Source organism: Macaca fascicularis, chromosome 1 (genome assembly GCF_037993035.2).
Source record: "Macaca fascicularis isolate 582-1 chromosome 1, T2T-MFA8v1.1".
NCBI lineage: Eukaryota > Metazoa > Chordata > Mammalia > Primates > Cercopithecidae > Macaca > Macaca fascicularis.
Genome location: NC_088375.1, coordinates 155678415 through 155698032, shown reverse-complemented (window position 1 = coordinate 155698032; position 19618 = coordinate 155678415). Strand labels below are relative to the sequence as shown.

Sequence of the window (19618 nt, the reverse complement as noted above, 5' to 3'; positions counted from 1 at the left end):
ACAAAGGTGCAATAATAGCTGAATATTTTAATTTTCCTTTTTATGAATCTGATACACCCAACTTACTAAAAAATTTGTGCTTATGTCAATAGATACCAAAAATGTAATTAATAAAATTCATCAGATAGGAGAAAACTTTTTTCAATGTAGTAAAGGCTACTTGAGAAAAACAACATAAGTATTATTCTAAATCATGAAACTTTGATCAGCATGGCCAAACTACTCTTCAGGAACTTTGTAGATATTTAGTAATGAATGAGATGTGCATATTTCTCAATTCCTTTGCATTCAATTTCAATGTGATAGACAAAGTATAAGATCTCATTTCTATAATCATGTTGAGATTATGTACTCAAATATTGCTGAGGACAGAACCCTCTTGTATATTTACATGATATTTATATTTTGTTTTTGCTTTTGTTAACTGGCTCTTCGTGTCTTTTGCTCGGGCATTATTAATTTTCTTGTAGATTTGCAAGAGCCTTTTAACAATTATCAACTATTGCCTCTCACTGATATGATATAAACATTAAACTTAAAATTGTTTTTAACTTTATTTGTGACATAGTTTGTTCTGTTTACTTGTTTGCTTCCCAAGCTGCAGAGATCTTTTTGTAATCATGTCTTGCATTCCTTTCCTTTCTTGTTTATGATCTTCTATCGCATTTTAAAACATTCACACTCCTAACATTATAAAAACGTTTAGTAATACTTTTGTATTGCTTTTGTTTTTTCCTATAATAAAATCTCTGAATCATAATGCAATTTACTTCACTGTAAACTGTGAAGTTGAAATCTATTTTCCTAAAATGAGTAAGTTTTTTCATCATTATTTTTGCATATTCATTTTTTTCTGATTTAAAATGTTATTTTTTTCATGTCCAAAATGCACTAATTTACTTAGAAAAGTTTCTGAAGTCTCTCTTATGTTGATGAGATTTTCCACACCTTCATCACTGCCAGCTGGGTTTACTTATTAATGAGACTTTGTTTCCTTGATTTTAAGATGCCATAAATTTCAACACACATTATCAATGCAATAAAATAGTTTGGAAAAAACTTATCTAATCTATACTTACTAAAAGTGTATGCATTTGTTTACACAAATACATTGTACTTTCTTTGCTATATAATAACAATTGACTCTAGTCTTTTTCCAGATTATATTCTAATATGCCTTTGAATTACATTTGGTATCCAACAGTATATAGCATTAGTGAGAGGTGACAACATGCTAGCAGCCCTTGCTTGCTCTCGGTGCCTCCTCGGCCTCGGCCTACACTCTGGCCACGCTTGATGAGTCCTTCAGCCAGCCACTGCACTACGGGAGCCCCTCTCTGGGCTGGCCAAGGCCGGAGCCTGCTTCCTCTGCTTGCAGGAAGCTGTGGAGGGAGAGGCACGGGGGAGAACTGGGGCTGCGTTGTGGCGCTCACAGGCCAGCGTGAGTTCCGGGTGGGCACGGACTCCGTGAGCCGCACTTTGAGCGGCTGGCTGGCGCCGCGGTCCCGGCAGTGAGGGGCTTAGCACCCAGGCCAGCAGCTGCCAAGTGTGCGCCAGGTCCCCCCGCACTGTTGGCCCTCATGCACCCCACTCAAATTCTGGCAGAGTCTCAGCCGCCTCCCCGCCGGGCAAGGCTCAGGACCTGCAGCCCGCCAAGCCCAAGATCTGTCAGCCATGGACACCCATGTGGCCCTGGCCTCCCCTATGGGTGCCACCCCCTGCTCCGTGGCACCTGGTCCCATGGCCTGGTCCCATCAACCACCCAAGGGCTGAGTAGTGCGGGCATGTGTGGCGGGACTGACAGGCAGGGGTCCCTGCAGTGGCATCAACTAGGCAAAGCCAGCTAGGCTCCTGAGCAGGGTGGGGACTTGGAGAACTTTTGTGTCTAGCTGGAGGATTGTATATGCACCAATCAGTACTCTGTACCTAGCTCAAGGTTTGTAAATGCACCAATCAGTACTCTGTATCTAGCTAATCTAGTGGGGACTTGGAGAACTTTTCTGTATAGCATTCTGTCTAGCTCGGGGATTGTAAATGCACCAATCAGCACTCTGTCAAAATGGACCAATCAGCTCTCTGTAAAATAGACCAATCAGCTCTCTGTAAAACAGACCAAGCAGCAGGATGTGGGTGGGGTCAGATAAGGGAATAAAAGCAGGCTGCCCTAGCCTGCAGTGGCAACCTGCTGTGGTCCACTTCCACGCTGTGGAAAATTTGTTCTTTTGCTCTTTGCAATAAGTCTTGCTGCTGCTCATTCTTTGGGTCCATGCCACCTTTATGAGCGGTAACACCGTGAAGGTCTGCAGCTTCACTCCTGAGGCCAGCGAGACCACAAACCCACAGGAGGAATGAACAACTCCGGACAGGAGGAACGAACGACTCCAGAGGCGCCACCTTAAGAGGTGTAACACTCACCGCGAAGATGTGCAGGTTCACTCCTGAAGCCAGGGAGACCACAAACCCACTGGAAGGAAGAAACGCTGAACACGTCCAAACATCAGAAGGAACAAAACCCAGACACACCATCTTTAAGGACTGTAACACTCACTGCGAGGGTCTGCGGCTTCATTTTTGAAGTCAGTGTGTGACTTGGTTTATTGTGATACTGGCTTTATGACAGTAGTCAGAACAAAATTTACAGTTATCTCCAAGGTATGCCTTTATGTAATTCATACAAGAAATCAGAAATAGCTCATTGTTCTACATAAATATTTATCTTTACTAATAAAGAAACTAAAAATAGAAAATGAAAGTCCAATTATCAGCTACAAAATTGTCAAAGTATATTTAGAAATTAGTTTTTTAAGCTGTGATTAGTAAGTAGGCAAATTGGTTACAACACCATCCCACACTCAAGACCACCATTTGCCAGGCCAATAGTTTCTAAACTGGACTCAGTCATTGGGCCAAAATAGCAAAAACACATTCATATCATCCTTAACATCTTCAGCTAGTCATGTCTCCAGTCTGACCTTTGCGTGTGTTTACCTCCTAGGCAAAATGTCAGAATATTGTGGACTGGTGGACTGCCTGATCTCATGATCTTGTTTTCTTTTTTAATAGCAAACACCTTATAGAAGTAATGAAATTCAGTTTGTATTTCCTTGTATTTTATTGGTCTGGACTCATTTATTTTAACATTTTACTTTCCTAAAACTGTCCATAAAAGTATACTAAACCAGAGTCAGTATAATCAGAGCATTCACATATCCTGCTTTCTCAAGGATAGACACTTTTACATCAAGATGCCCAAAGGTGGCCATATATTTTCCCATGAACCTTTTTGATAGGTATTAATTCCAAGGTTCAGAGATCTGTCAAAAGTTATATACAAGAATATTCACAGAGTTAATATATATAGAATAAGTCAAAGCCTAAATGCCCAATATAAATATTTTGAATAAGCTAAAAGTGTACAGCCATTCAAAATAACATTTTGAAGAATATTCATTAACAATAGATAATATCCGCAGTTTAAGAAGTGAAACATCCCCAAAAACACAAAGATGAATCCTATTCCTCATTGCTTATTGCTGAGTTAAAGTATCTCTTGCATCTTTTAAGAAAAATGCTTGCATAAAGGCATATCCTTGTATTAAGTATTTTACAGAAATAAAAATGTGGCTTTAAAAAATCTATTTATATCATGGTTTTTCTAAAACTATTAAATTTTGCAAAAACTATTCCGAATTTAAAACCATACCTGTATACATGGCACTTTATGATTATATATATGTTGTAAATATCTAGTATCTAAAGTTATCACACAAATACTTAAATTAGATTTCTGATAACCATAGGCCTTTAGAATATACCATAAATTGGACAATGAATCTGATTCCTTGCTCTTGAAACAATAATTATAACTCTGACACCCTTATTGAGTGACTTAACGTAATTGTCCTGTGTCTCAGATCATATACATGACAAAGCAAACTGTGAATAAGACATAGAGTTAAGAGGAAATTGGATATGTTGTTTTAACTCTTCCACTTTAATGTGTGCCTCTTAACGTTTTGCAATTTTTTTTTATAGTAATTTTGCAATGGACTGATGTTTGTGTTTTCCCACCCCCAAAATTGTATGTTGAAATCCTAAGCCCCAAGGTGATGGTTTTAGGAATTAGGAACTTTTCCAGGGATTAGTGCGCTAATGAAAGAGACTCCAGAGAACTCATTTACCCCTTCCACCCTGCAAGGGTACAGCATGAAGGCACCAAAAAGTCGGTCCTCACCAGACAATGAATCTGCCAGTGCTTTAATCTTAGACTTTCCAGCTTCCGCAACTGTGAGCAATGCATTTTTGTGGTTTACAAGATATACAGTTTATGGTATTTTGTTATAGCAATCAAAATGAACTAAGACAAATCTATAGTAAGAAATTCATTTTATGCACCCATATATGGATTTATTCATAAATAAAATTGAGTAATTTTTTTCATCAAAATATTTATCTTTCCATCAGCTATTGTGTGTGCTCCATTTTTTTATGACTCTATGTACTTAAATATTTATTTTTTTTTAGACGGTGTCTCACTGTCACCAGGCTGAAGTGCAGTTGTGCGATCTTGGCTCACTGCAAACTCCTCCTCCTGGGTGTGAAAGCGATTCTCTTGCCTCAGCCTCCTGAGTAGCTGCGACTACAGGTACACACCACCACACCCAGCTAATTTTTGTATTTTTAGTAGAGACGCGGTTTCACCATATTCGCCAGGATGGTCTTGGTCTCTGCCTCAGTCCGCCCACCTTGGCCTCCCAAAGTGCTGGGATTACAGACGTGAGTACTTCAGTATGTTTTAAAGTGCTGGTAATGATCTGCTACTTTGACTGTATGATCTCCTAATGAGTCATGAAAGACAGTTTGAACAAGAAGCGATCTGCTCAAGTCACTTGATTCTGTTTAGTCTAAGTTTCACTTTCTAAGACACCATTTGATAATGACCTACTGTATGCCAGGCGTCAGACATATTTTTAATGGCCTTCACAACAGTCTTGCAGCAGGACATCAGGGTCACATGCAACCCTGATGTTCCTATATGGCACCATTGTATGACTTAGAAAAAGATGCCCTTTCTGGGTGAATGCAGCTTTGCAGGCAGATAACTAGGTAAGCATATAGAACCTTTGTTCCCTTCTCTGTTAAAGAACATGGTACATGGCTTGAGAATCAGAATGTGGGCAGGATTCCAGGCTATAATTCTTTTTTTTTTTTTTTTTTTTTGGATGGAGTTTCGCTCCTGTTGCCCAGGCTGGAGTGCAATGGCAAGATCTCAGCTCACTGCAACCCCCTCCTCCTGGGTTCAAAAGATTCTCCTGCTTCAGCCTCCCAAGTAGCTGGGATTACAGGCATGCACTTTCATGCCTGGCTAATTTTGTATTTTTTGGTAGAGACAGGGTATCACGATGCTGGTCAGGCTGGTCTTGAACTCCAGACCTCAGGTGATCCACCCACCTCGGTCTCCCAAAGTATTAGGATTATAGTCATGAGCCACTGGGCCTGGCTTTCCAGGCTATAATTAAATAAATATTTAATGTGCTCCTAATATGCCTCAGTTTGCAGTCTTTTGTCCTTCTCCTTAGTGATCATATTCATCCTTCTGTGTTCAACCACTGCCACTGAGGACACTCCTACATTTTTTTCCTCTACCCATGATTTCTCTCTGCAATGTAACTCAATAGCTACTAGTTATTTCCATTTACCTCTCCAAATATTCTCCTACAATAAATATGGTAAGTTTTAGCCTACTTATGTATGCCTTTATCTGTGAAGATGGCAGCCATTTTGGCTCTCATGTTCTTTCTATCCACATCATGATTTCACCCTTCCTCCTGCCAACCCAGATTGAAGACATCTTTCCTTGCCTCTCTCCCCTGTCTTCTCCATCCAAGCTGAAACTTTATATTGACGATGTTAGGGTAACATCTTTTTCTTTTGATATTTTCCATAAGTCATCAACTATTCTTTAAAAATGTAGTGAAATAGCATTCATGTCTTCTGTTTTTTATATATATATATACGTATATGTGTATATATATAAAATATATATGTATATATGGGAAAATAGTTTTTATTTGCTTAGAGAAAAGAATACAGAATTTAACTTCACTGATATTTTTTCATCTTCAGGTAACATTCTTTCAAATTTGACAGATATCTCAATATGCAGAATAAGATGCACTAGTAGTGAGGATATTGTTAAATTCTATGGCTACACAAAACTAAACAAGCAACAAACAGATTAGTATAAAATAGTTTGCCAATCTACTTGAGAAAAATGTTCATGGAAGTTCATCTTTCCTTAAGAAAACTTACTATGCAAAGCTATTGTGGGTATGAAATCTTTTCATATTTTATTATAAGCTGAGAAACTCTCCACAAATCTGCCCTCTATTTTAAACTGTGAGATTCTCAAGGAAAAAAGATCACAATTTACTGTTACTTGTATTTTGAGAAATTGCTGGAAATTACCTGTCACATAAAAGATGAACAATAAATTCTTGTTCAATGAGGTGAACACAAGAGTAAGCTTTCATGATTTCACCACATATGAATATGTCAAACGTCTATTATCGACAAGTTGTTTAAGGGCTGGCATGGGATTTTTTTATAGATCTAAATCTTCCTGGTGCTCACATTGCAACACAGAGGCTATGCATGCATAATAAGTAATCAAAAATCCGCATTCCCTTTGCCCCAACACCTCTTTGCTTCTTTGATACCTGTCTGCTTTGCCTACCTGATCCCAAACTTCTCTGAGCCCAGAAAGGAGCTGAAGAGATCCTGCCTAGATTGGAGTATTCTCACCCCCAGCATACTGTCAACATTGTCTTTCTCTGTCTCTTGAAGTCTCCTTAGCAAGATGGAAACATCTAACTGGATTTGTATATTTGAAGTCTAATTTGGGACCATGGAAAATAAATCTTGAATTCTTAAGTTTTATACTCTCCAGATCAAATATGACATTTGCTTATATTTTAAGACAAATATGCTTTTATCTTAAAGCATGCTACAGAAATACTATCTTATCATTTATGTCTAGTAGATCTCACATCATCAGTCTTATGACAATTTTACATGATTTCTTCATAAAATAAGATGAAAATAAATGTATACATGGTAAAAATCAAGGCCCCAAGAAATAATTAAAGCAGGTGAAGAAACAGTGTTTATTAGGCATGCAATAAACCTGTGGAAATTTCTTCAATTCTTAGATGAGTTCATTGATTTAAAGATTATAGATATTCAAAAAATGTGAGTAATTTATAGTTATTTAAATTGAAAATGACACTGAGTGTAATCAAATATCAGGCTTCCAGTCCTATAATAATTGCCTAAGGGTCAGTTAGAAGTTGCTTTCTTCCATCAGTTTTGCAGTCTTATGCCACTGGTTAGGTACACTGAACTGTGTTAAGATGATTTAACTAACACTACAGAACCTGGAAAAACACATGATGTCTTATTTTCTGGAACAGTGATCTGACCCAATATGGGATGGTAAAATTGATATATAACTTAAGATATGACTACTTAAGAGCAAAGGAGACTGATTCAAAAACTTTTGTCCAACTTGAAAATGAATGTTCAATGGATGTTCAAGATCAGAGTGATCCTGATATTATTGTAAAATGTACATTTATTTATCACTCTAGTGCTTTTCTAGCTCAGAGTATGCAGTTGCTGTGTTTATGCTTAATAACAGCCTTTTATGACAAGCACTGAAGTCTTAGAGTTATCTCATTTTTATTTCAGACACTATTTCTGATCAAAGTACAAAGCAGAAAAGGCCCCACAATAACCTTAGAATTAAGTTGTTTACATCCCCATATATGAGGCAAAAGTAAGTGAAAATAGCAAGGGCATTGTAGGCAGCTTAGATTACGCTGCATTCCTACTATCTACTTAAATGTTTTTATGTTTATTTTCCCCTAGCACTACTGTTAGCAATGTCATTTCCAAACCTAATAAAATTCTTTCATTTAAGTTCTTTCTTTCTAAAATGTTTCATCAATCATAGTACAACTGTGTGCTCTGTCATGGGTTAATTGCAAATTGGCATACCAAGGAGGGCATCTACATGTCCTTATCCACCTTATCCTCACACTGGGCAAGGATGACAGCCAATTTATTGGTTGGAATACTGTTAAACTCATCAAATAAAATACTGTTTTCTGCTTCTGTAATGTTTTCTGTTATGGTATCAAAGTTGTTTCTTTCAAACATCCATTTAAAAATGACTGTGATAGTAGTTAGTTATGCCTGATGACTTTTCTGTGCACATTTACTGAAAATGAGGACTTCTTCGTTCTGGCTAAATGACTCACATTAGAGATTTTGGAAGAGAAAAGATATGTAACCAGAACGCAACTCTGCTTATTGGTACAACTTAAAAGTATGAAGGCTTTAAATTGGGAAGATAAACCCTAGTCCTGGATTTATTTACAATAGAATTATTTTATTTTCAGAAAGAATAAGCCACTCAATTCTGTGTCTCTTGTTTTCTCACCTATAAAGTGATGATATTAATTATCCAGTTTTCTAATGCTCTGTAGAACTGTTTTTAGCAAAAAACGAGAGTGACTCTAAATAGTCTTAAATAAAAAAAAACTGTGAAGGTAAAATACCCTAGGATTTTAATCATTAAAAACAGAAATGTACCAAATTCAAAATATAGAAATCCTTTTGATGTTTATAATTATCTAGTCCAGAGTTCTAGTAAAATGCAAATATATATTTTAGGAGTTTTTTTAAATTTACAAGCTAAAGTCATTTAACTCTTAAATCTTGAAAGCAATCACATAAATGTGACCAATAAAACTAATTTGTATGATACTTTGTTATAAGAATAAAATTTAGGCAAAAAACTGACTGATCATTCAATATTAACTATGATAGAAAAAGAAATATTTGGAGCATTAACTCCTTGTACTTGCTTATTTATAGTACACAAACTTTGCAGACTAATAGAAGAGAAATCACATAGAATAACATGCTAACATTACAGTTATTTCCTGGGAGTTACCAAAACAATCAAGTGTTAATTTAAAAAAAAGAAAAAAAATTTTCCTATTTCACAACCCACAAATTTTGTAGCAAGCAATAAAATAATTTACCAACAAAAAGTATAACTAGAATCTTCTTTTAAATAACCTACTCCAAAGACCAATAACTGGACATAACAAGAGATTATAAGTGTTAAACTCTCCTGTATCCATTTCTACCAATCTTTTATAAAAAGAATTCAATTGCCAACATTGATTCAGCACCTATTATGTTCTAGGCCAGTAAATTAACTCTGTCATTTAAATATTAAAAGAAACCTTTAAAATGACATTGCCCCCATTTTATAGATGAAAATACTAAAAGTACAGATATCTTAAGTCACTTAATGAAGAACATAGCATTAGAGAATGTCAGAGCTGACTTTTAAATCTGACAGCTGAGCTGACACTCTAAAATATTAAGCAAAGTTTACATTATCTCAAACGAATGTTTTTCCAAAAGAACTATTCTTCAATGAGAAAGTAAGGTTTATTTCACTTTAACAGTGATGATAGGACAGAACTACCCTCCCCCTCACAAAAACAAAAAAACAAAAAAACAAAGAAAACAAGAAACAAAAGCTGTTTGAAATTTTGGTTGGGGAAAGCCACCATGAGATTGGAAAAACACATAAGCTACAGTGTCATAAATAGTAAAGTTTGAATTTTATTGAGATAGCCAGGTGGGAAGAACCTCTGACAGTCTGTACACTGTGGTGGAGCCATGGGAAGTTCATGCCCTTTGCAGTGGGGAAGAGCCTGGCCTCTCTCTACTGTTCTGGGGTGTGGTACCTGGGATTCAATCTGTGACAGGGGAAACACACTAGCAGGACTCTGGGTTTGTGGAAAGTCCCTGTTTTCCTTTTTCCTTTTTTTGCCTAATAAATTTCATTATTCTCAACCTTGAAAGTGTCTGCGAACTTAATATCTCATGAGCATGTGACAAGGACCTAGCTCTTAGCCGAACTAAGGAGAAAGTAATAGAACATCTTTGGCGCCCAACATGGGTCTTGAGAAGGGGTGAGTAAAATGGGGACTCAAAACCTCTCACTGTCACTTCTAAGCCTTTTCATCCTTGGTCTTCTGAGGGTAGGAGAAACTGTGCCCCCACCTTCATTGTTCCCAGGGGTCTGGGGCCATTCCATGGTCTTTTCCTTCTTTTTTTTGGAAGGACAGGTGAGCAGGGGCTCCTCATTCCCTCCCCCTCCCTTTCCAGCTGGGCCTGGGGAATGCAAGCATTCACATCTTCACCTTCCCTGGCCAATGGCTTCAACTCCATTGGATAGTAATTAAGCTTTTCTCCCTGGTGGAGGCACCATTTGAATAAGAATAAGAGGTTCTTCTCCCAGGCATTATTTTTTCTTCTCCATTCTGTCAGTCAGCAGTTAACTTTTAAGTTAGTTTTTTTTCCCCCTATTTAGAAGATGTTTTACTAGGCTAGAAATGATATAAAAAAAAAAAAAGAAAGAAAAGAAAAGAAAAGAAAAAAATCTCTGTTTATATTATCTGTAAGTTTTTAATTGTGAAGAAGGATCTTACAGGGATCATGTTTTCTCCTGCCTCTGTGTAGCATGTGTTGTATACATGATGTCTGCAATAAGAGGTCTAATTAATTGGCCTAAAGGAAGATAAGTGCTTGGATCAAATTTTTTTAAAGGAAAGATAAAAGCTGTGGTACCTTTCAGTTCACATCACTTTAATCTTTGAGAAATAAAAACAGCTTTAAAAATTTTGGTAAAAAGCATAAGCCATGAAAATGTAAACAGGTGGACTAAATTATGCAGGTTAGGTACTAGGCTTTCTAAATGTTTGAGGCTATAAACTGGTTTGGGGTTTTGAGAACTATCTGAGTTGCCAGTTTCACAATTAGTGAGACCTGAGTAAAAGTGGAAATAACCACACCCTTAATTATGCTGGAAGGAGTCAAACCTTGGCTGCACCTAGCACACAATTAAAACAACTTACTAGGTTTCACATTAAAGTTAACATTGCCAGGAGTTACGATTATAATGTGTAATTCAAACTATTGAGAATAAATTTACATGCAAAGTGTGCAAGAACAGTAAAATGTGTTTTTAGTAAAAGGTTATAAGAAGACATAGAAATGTAAATTTTTGCTCAGGGTTAAAGGATTGTTTTCAATCACATAAGGTAAAGCTGAAGTTTCAAACAAGTGCTGGAAAGATTGTGGAAATTAATCTTGTGGAAGAGGTTCTCTGTGTGAACATACTGACTAAATTCAAAAGGGTATTACAGTCTTTCTATAAATCAAACATTGAAATAAAAGCACAACAAGGATTTCTTAAGGCACTAATCTGCTCTTTGGCAAAATTCATAAAAGGTTACAAAAGGTTTTTGCTACTTTAAAATTTTTGAGTCATTTTGCCAAAAAAAATAATAATAATAATAACTTATGGTGATCTGGAATTCTGTTTCATAACATCAAGTGTTTTAAACTGCTACCATATTCAACTGGCTTCCCAAAATCAAACTTCAGTTTCAAAATTGTCTTTCTTGACACCTGGCTTTTCTGAGGCTCCAGAGGATGCTTGGAGTGTCCAGAAGAGAAAGGTAAACAAGACTATTTGACATGTTTAGGTACATGAGATTGCCAAAATGATGTTCAGTCTTCTTTAGGTTATATTTTTGTGGATAAAGCTAACATATATTCCAAAATTGTATGGGATTTCTAAAATTCTAATTTCTGATTGCATGCTATCAATTATAATTAAGGTTGTTATGAAGTTATTGTAAGCCACAGAGATAACCAAACTTTTTTGTCAATTGTGTTTCCAACTGTGGGAGTTCAGTCAGGTTGGTGGGAAATATTTTAAAAATAGTTATAGAAATAGACACAAACCTTCTTGGAAGGACAGAGGGCTTGCATAAGCTCGAGTAATAGATTGGCCTGATCCTTATCTTGAGTAAATAGTTTAAAGTAGATACAAAGGAATGTAGAGTAGTTTATCTAAATAGCTTGTTTACTCATGCAGTCCTAAGACCAACCTTTGATCAACCAAGGATGCATAATTGCTCTCTACTGGGGGAGGGGGGTCAGCAACCACTTCAATTACCCTCTAGTGGTGTTTACTCAAGACCTTTGTCATTTAATCTATACTGAATAAATGCAAGCTTCACTGACTGAACAGGGCTGTGGTTGCTACTCTTTACAGCACCTTCATTGGTGTCTGTGAGGGGCCCGGATCATCAGCTGGACCGACAGGCAAAATATCTGTGTCTGTGTACTTTATTCATCTGCCATTGGGTCAGGGTCTGCAGGACAGACCCTGCATCCAACTGTAACTACCATGAAAATTTGTTATTCACAGACAATTGTTATCTGGTTTTAATCCTTTTCAAAAGATGGCTTATCATAAGCTATAGAATTTTGACAGATGCTCTCAAATACAGGTTTCTGATAACTTTGTTGACTGTAATATTGGAATAAAGGAAAAATGTATAGGACTTATGAGGAACTGAAATGTTCAAGGGTTCCAAGCCAATCAATAATTAAATCAACTGAACTCAGAAAGCTGAAGACATCTTTTTGACTTTTGATTGGAATATTGCTGATGTTTGTTTTGTTTTTCAGCCAACGGGATTTATTTTGAACTACTTACAGCCTTTAATAATTGAGTAAGGTATATTCCTGTGAACAAAATTTGGAGCATATTTGTCTATCTCTCTCCCTGGCTTCTTCAGAATTTGGAAACTATCTGTGAGTATTCTTAACTTATGGTAATATCGTCATTTGCATCAGTGCAATAAGAATTCATTTTTCTTTTGCAACAGGGCACAATTGTAGAAACTGGTTGTTTTACCAAGGCTTTGACTGGAAGGGTATGTTTCCCTTTAAGGGGCCAAACTGAACTTGCAGAGCTGATAAAAGCCCCCTGGGGAGAAACTGGCCTTATACTCTTGCTTAGACAGTCCCTGTACAGGGTTCCTGACTGGTGGTCAGTAAAGAATATCACTTTCTAACAGGTCCAGGAGCTCCAAGTTTATCTTGGGACCTTAAGAAGATCACCAAACTCACAGATATTTGAGGATATAAACCGATGGCTGGGCTTCGCTTTAAAAGGTCTTATTTGAGATTCCTTGTGGAACAGAGTTTCATCAAAGCCAATCCAAAAGCCATGTGGAAATAGTTATGCTTGCTGCACTTCATTCAAATAATCAGGACAAGTGTAAGACTAAAATCTGTTTTACAAACCACTCAGTCTGATGATGATTTGTGGGTTTTTAATTTTTTTTTTTTAACAAAAATGAGGACTGGAGAGAGAGAAATTATGTTTCAAAACTTATCACACGTTTGTCATTAATTGTTTTTAAGTTTTCACCTACATTTTAAAGTAACCCTGCTTATTCCTGTGAACCAACCAGCAACTTCCAGCTGCAGTTCAGAAAGAACAAGAGGGATGGGCAATGTAAAAATCTGGATCAATACTCTAGTTCTGAGTAATTATCCTGCAAATCCTGCCAGGTGATGGGAATAAATAGAATGCTCATCACTTGGAGGTTTCCTTCTTTGGGAAAGTAAAACCAAGGGAGCTAACCACAGCCAAGCACCATGCACCCAAATCCTAGCAAGCATAACTGTAGCCACCGGTTATCTGGGTGTGTCACAAGACATCCTTTTCTTTTCCTTGTTGGAGGAGGACTTAGTTCCACATTTTCACCTTAGTAGTTGGCTTATGTTAAGGAGTCCATGCAACTCTTCCTGCAAGACACATTTTTGTCCAAAACCCAATTCTAAGTTTTGGGTCAAAACCCTAGGAAGGAAAACTGGATCTAAAGGATACAGATGAAGATGACAACAGAGGTTAAGAGAAAGAGTGCACGTAAGCATGGCTAATCCCTGCCAATGAAGCCAAGTCTACCATTTCATGGATAAAGGTCATGCTAGTATCTACAGCATGAATGAGGTCTAGGGAACTCCAAGACTACTGATAGTAGGTGGGATAGAGACATGGGTGAGAGTGGATAATTCCTATTCTCTAGGCCCTCCCTGTGTCATGGGTGCAAGTGACTTTGCCACCCATGCCAGCATGTGCCAAGGTCAACAGGACTCAGGAATGCAAGGACAGAAGAGGGAAAAAGGATGCTCTTCCCTCTCTCCTTCATGTACCCCAGCTATCTGCTAGGAAGAGAAGGAAACCAGGGATGCCTGCTCCCCTCTTTCTAGACGGATAGGCATTAATCTTCAGTCTGTACTGCTTTTGAATGCACCCTGAATCCCTGGGACTCCTTTGAAAAACTACCTTTGTTTTTTCCTTTCTCCTCCTCTGTTCTCTCTTCACAGGTAAGTAATTGTGTCTCAGTACTATGGGACACTCCCCTTAGATGCATCCTCCAAACTTGGAAAAATTAATTTCCCAAGCTGCAAATTGGTTGGCATACGATTGGGCTCAGGGGAAGGGAATCCAGAAGGCCAACATGTTGACAAAAGGATAAAGGTTTTTTTTACTAGTCGGGCTTTTGGTCTACCTCTCCCTGTGCGAACTGGTAAAAGACCTCGGGAATTCTGAGCCATCCTTACCCCTCCCCTTGTTCCATTTTGATAAATGTTTTCTAATAACCCTGTTTATCTCTTCTTGCCTTCAGGGCATCAAACTCCAAACGGTCATGCAATCATGTGACTGGAGCCTCGGACAATGGCCCCGTCTGCTGGGAACCCTTAGATAGGCCTCTGAGGAAACTCTTGACTGTCACTTTCCCCAAACAGCACCCCCTGACAGCAGGAAGCAGTTAAGATAGGTCTTTGTCCTCATTTTTATCCTTATTCTAAAGGCAGTTAGATGTACTTCTTTAGAGAGGGGAATGAGAGAGCTAGATATGAAGGGCTCCCTGGAATAACCTCAGATGACCTGCACACTAGGGTGGAGCCATGGGAAGTACACATCCTTTGCAGGGGGGAGGGCCTGGCCTCTCTCTCCTGTTCCAGGGTGTGGTACCTGGGATTCAATCTGCAAGGCGGGAAGCACACTAGCAGGACTCTGGTTTGATGGAAAGTCCCTGTTTCCTTATATTCCATTATTCTCACCCTTCAAAGTATCTTTGAGCCTAATATCATGGCCGTGTGGTGAAGACCTGGCTCCTAGCTGAACTATGGAGAAAGTCCTACAACATTATGTGACTTGTTCAAATTTAGTTTCCTCATTTTCAAAATGAAATTAATGATGTTCACTGCAGGATTTGTTGTTGTTGTTGCTGTTGTTGAGATGGAGTTTTGCTCTTGTTGCCCAGGCTGGAATGCAGTGGCATGATCTCAGCTCACTGCAACTTTCACCTGCTGGGTTCAAGTGATTCTCCTGCCTCAGCCTCCCAAGTAGCTGGGATTACAGGCATGTGCCACCATGCCCAGCTAATTTTTTGTATTTAGTAGAGACAGGGTTTTACCATGTCAGTCAGGCTGATCTGCAACTCCTGACCTCAGGTGATGCACTCACTTTGGCCTCCCAAAGTACTGGGATTACAGGCATGCAACACCGCACCTGGTCAGGATTACAGGATTATTTTAATGATTAAAAAACCTTAAATATCCTAAGGTAGCACATGTAGATGCTATATAAATATTATGGACTATAAAGCATGCTAACTTTTGAATAACTATGTGAGAAATAATTATCTTTAGCTTACTACTCATGCTATGGAATCCTCTCTCTGTTCATGTAAAACCTGTATTTATCTCCATAGCATATCACCATGATGAGAAAGTCTGACTGGATTTTATGTCAGTATGAATGCTTAGCTCTAATATTTATGAAGGAATCTTCAGTAAAGCAACATTAGAAACTTAGAATTGTGTAATTCTAACATTTTAATTAATAGATCTCCTAAATATTACAGTTTTAAAAGGTTTCTAGTATACTTAGAAGAAATGTAAATTACAAAGATTTTTAAAATAATAAAATCCAAAACATGAGGATCTTCCATAAAATATAGGAGGCAATGGTTTCAGTTCTATAACAACTCTTTATAACTTAAATACTGTATACATTTACCACTAGAGCACTGATATGCATTTGTTGAATCAGAAAGGGAACATATTGGGAAATAAAATTTACTATTATTATTTTTAAGTTGTAGAGAACAGTGTTGGCTATTTGGTTTCATAAATGAATCTGCTTATTGCCAAAGCATTCTCAAATTCTATTCAATTTTCTGTTTGATGGTTCTGCAATAGTTCTGTTTTCCAATTAGTTTCTCAAATTGTAAGACCTTTCACATAATTTCATGGCCAACATACATTTGCATATGGTTCCCACCAAATGTCTTTTGTATCACAGTGGTGTTCCATCTGTTGTTGCTGTCTATCCCAGTCTGCACCAAAAGTGTGGGAAGTTTGGTTGAGGAATGAGGCTGCCAATGGACTCTGCTCTTACCAGGTGCAGGCCTCTCAGCTATGAACATAGGACTGATTTCAGTTGCAAAGCACATATTTCTGTAGTTTTAAAGGAAGCCAGACAGGTGGTACCCTTAGGCTGTTGGCATTAGCATTTTCTCTCAAATATCATTTCCTCTGCTTGACTCCTTTGTTTTCCTTCCTGATTTAGTCTTTTTTCCTTAGGAAGTAGTTTCAAGGCATTTTTAAAAATAGATTCTTAATTTGGTTCATATTTTAGAATTAAACCAAGAACTACTCTTACTTTCCCATTTGTGCGTTTTTTTTAAATGAGTTTATTTTTACTCCATATAACAGAGCAAATGTCTAGTGATTCCCTTCATATATATGTATAAGCATTATATATAAAGTATACTAATGTATATAAAGAGAGACTGCCTTCAGTTCTAAATAACTGAATGATTATTTGTGAATGTTCTACTTATAATTTAAAATATTATATTAAAACTTTTCACATAAGCATATGTAGTTTTAAAAGATATTCTTAGGACTGCACTTAAAGATTCAAAAAAGGAATCTTTATGAGCAAGTATGATATATTAAAAATACAAATTAAATAAAATTTAACACATGCAAATCTCTCCTAAGTGATACATGATGTATCACAGGAAAATAATTAATGTCAATATAAATAAGTAAATTAGTAATATATATTATCTTAAATAATATGATTAGTATACATATTATCTTAAATAAGATAATTGTATATATGATATACATGTTAGCCTGAGCACACAAGATACAATTTTTCAGCAAATTTTGCCATTTATAATAAACTGAGTTGCTTATTATCCTTCTTAACCTATAAAAAGTGCTAAAATATCCACTGGTGCTAAAGCGGTTTTGTTTTATGTTTTTTTTCTTATATGCTCTCATATTCTGTAATTCCCCTTTTCAATAATGCCAGGAAGACATTTTACTATTTTAATAAATAAATTGAGGCTAGAACAACTGATGACATCCTTTGGTAGTTATGGACTTTACTTGGATTTCATTATTTAATTATTGAGAATATATTTATAGCAATCTTTAGATGAAAATATAGCTTCTTTCTTTGTTTGATTCAATACACTGCGTGTGTGCAAGAGCGCACACACACACCCCTCCCTCCAGCACCCCATGCGAGCCTGTACAGCTACAGCTCTCCACTCTGTCATGCTCTTCCTGTTCCTCCCTCAAACACACATATAAATGTTCTTTGCCAGTTTATCTTCACTGCAAAATATTTTACTTAATTTGTATGTCTGATTTTAAATTCTTTAATAATTGCCTACAAAGATGAGAGAAGAAGTCACAGCCTTCTATGTATATCAGCCTGTGGATCCTGGTGAATTTTAGGACAATAGTACTATGGTCTATTTTTTTTTTTTTTTTTGCATTGTGAATCATTGTTTTTTTTTTTTTTAAATTTATTATTATTATTATACTTTAAGTTGTAGGGTACATGTGCATAACGTGCAGGTTTGTTACATATGTATACTTGTGCCATGTTGGTGTGCTGCACCCATCAACTCGTCATTTACATCAGGTATAACTCCCAATGCAATCCCTCCCCCCTCCCCCCTCCCCATGATAGGCCCCGGTGTGTGATGTTCCCCTTCCTGAGTCCAAGTGATCTCATTGTTCAGTTCCCACCTATGAGTGAGAACATGCGGTGTTTGGTTTTCTGTTCTTGTGATAGTTTGCTAAGAATGATGGTTTCCAGCTGCATCCATGTCCCTACAAAGGACACAAACTCATCCTTTTTGATGGCTGCATAGTATTCCATGGTGTATATGTGCCACATTTTCTTAATCCAATCTGTCACTGATGGACATTTGGGTTGATTCCAAGTCTTTGCTATTGTGAATAGTGCTGCAATAAACATACATGTGCATGTGTCTTTATAGCAGCATAATTTATAATCCTTTGGGTATATACCCAGTAATGGGATGGCTGGGTCATATGGTACATCTAGTTCTAGATCCTTGAGGAATCGCCATACTGTTTTGGGTACCATTCAGGACATAGGCATGGGCAAAGACTTCATGTCTAAAACACCTAAAGCAACAGCAGCAAAAGCCAAAATTGACAAATGGGATCTAATTAAACTAAAGAGCTTCTGCACAGCAAAAGAAACTACTATCAGAGTGAACAGGCAACCTACAGAATGGGAGAAAATTTTTGCAATCTACTCATCTGACAAAGGGCTAATTTCCAGAACCTACAAAGAACTCAAACAAATTTACAAGAAAAAAACAAACAACCCCATCAAAAAGTGGGCAAAGGATATGAACAGACATTTCTCAAAAGAAGACATTCATACAGCCAACAGACACATGAAAAAATGCTCATCATCACTGGCCATCAGAGAAATGCAAATCAAAACCACAATGAGATACCATCTCACACCAGTTAGAATGGCGATCATCAAAAAGTCAGGAAACAACAGGTGCTGGAGAGGATGTGGAGAAATAGGAACGCTTTTACACTGTTGGTGGGATTGTAAACTAGTTCAACCATTATGGAAAACTATGGTCTATTTTATTCTACGTTTTCAGCTATTTATTGACAAGCAAATTGTCTCATTTTGATTTAAGCATTATTTTATAATATATCTTTTTAAAATGTGGCTCCAAAACCCTAAGAGATTGAAAAAGAAAAGAATGGAAATGTATACAAGTCACATTTTTTACTTTTATATTATTCTTAAGGAAACTTCCTCAGTTACCATATTAATTTCCTATTGCTACTGTAATGAATTATCACAGATTTGTTGTCTATAAAAACACAAATGTAGTATCATTCAGATTTAGATGTTGGAGATCAAAATGTGTTTCACTGGGCTAAAATGTGTCAGCTGGGTTGAACTCTTTTCAGGAAATGCTAGAGGATAATCTATTTTATTGACTTTTTTGGCTTCTAGAGGCTGCCAGTGTTCCTTGGCTTATGACCCTCCACCTTCAAAGCCAGAAATGGCTGATTGAATCTTTCTCATATCACCCCAATCTGACACTAACTATTCTGCCTCCTCTTCCACATTTTAGGACACTTGCTTTACAATGGGACCATTTAGATAATTCAAAATAATTGACTATTTTGAGGTCACATAGTTAGCAACCTTAATTCCATATAGAATATTATTTCCCTCTTGCCATGTAACGTATTTGTAGTTTTTGAGAATTAAGGCATGGGC

The 19618-nt window shown here is 37.0% G+C and overlaps 1 non-coding gene across 10 annotated transcripts in view; it reads right to left on the bottom strand.

Moving 5' to 3' along the window:
* LOC101865577 (adhesion G protein-coupled receptor L4) overlaps positions 1–19618 on the bottom strand; it is a 118266-nt gene that overhangs the window by 64586 nt on the left and 34062 nt on the right. The window contains exon 1 of one of the 10 annotated variants that reach the window (XR_012429185.1): positions 1189–1565. The exons of 8 other annotated variants lie outside the window; for them this stretch is intronic. This is a non-coding gene — a transcript (adhesion G protein-coupled receptor L4). Of the gene's footprint in view, positions 1–1188; positions 1566–19618 lie in introns of those variants that run through there. One more of the 10 variants, XR_010577609.2, reaches the window with a different exon arrangement.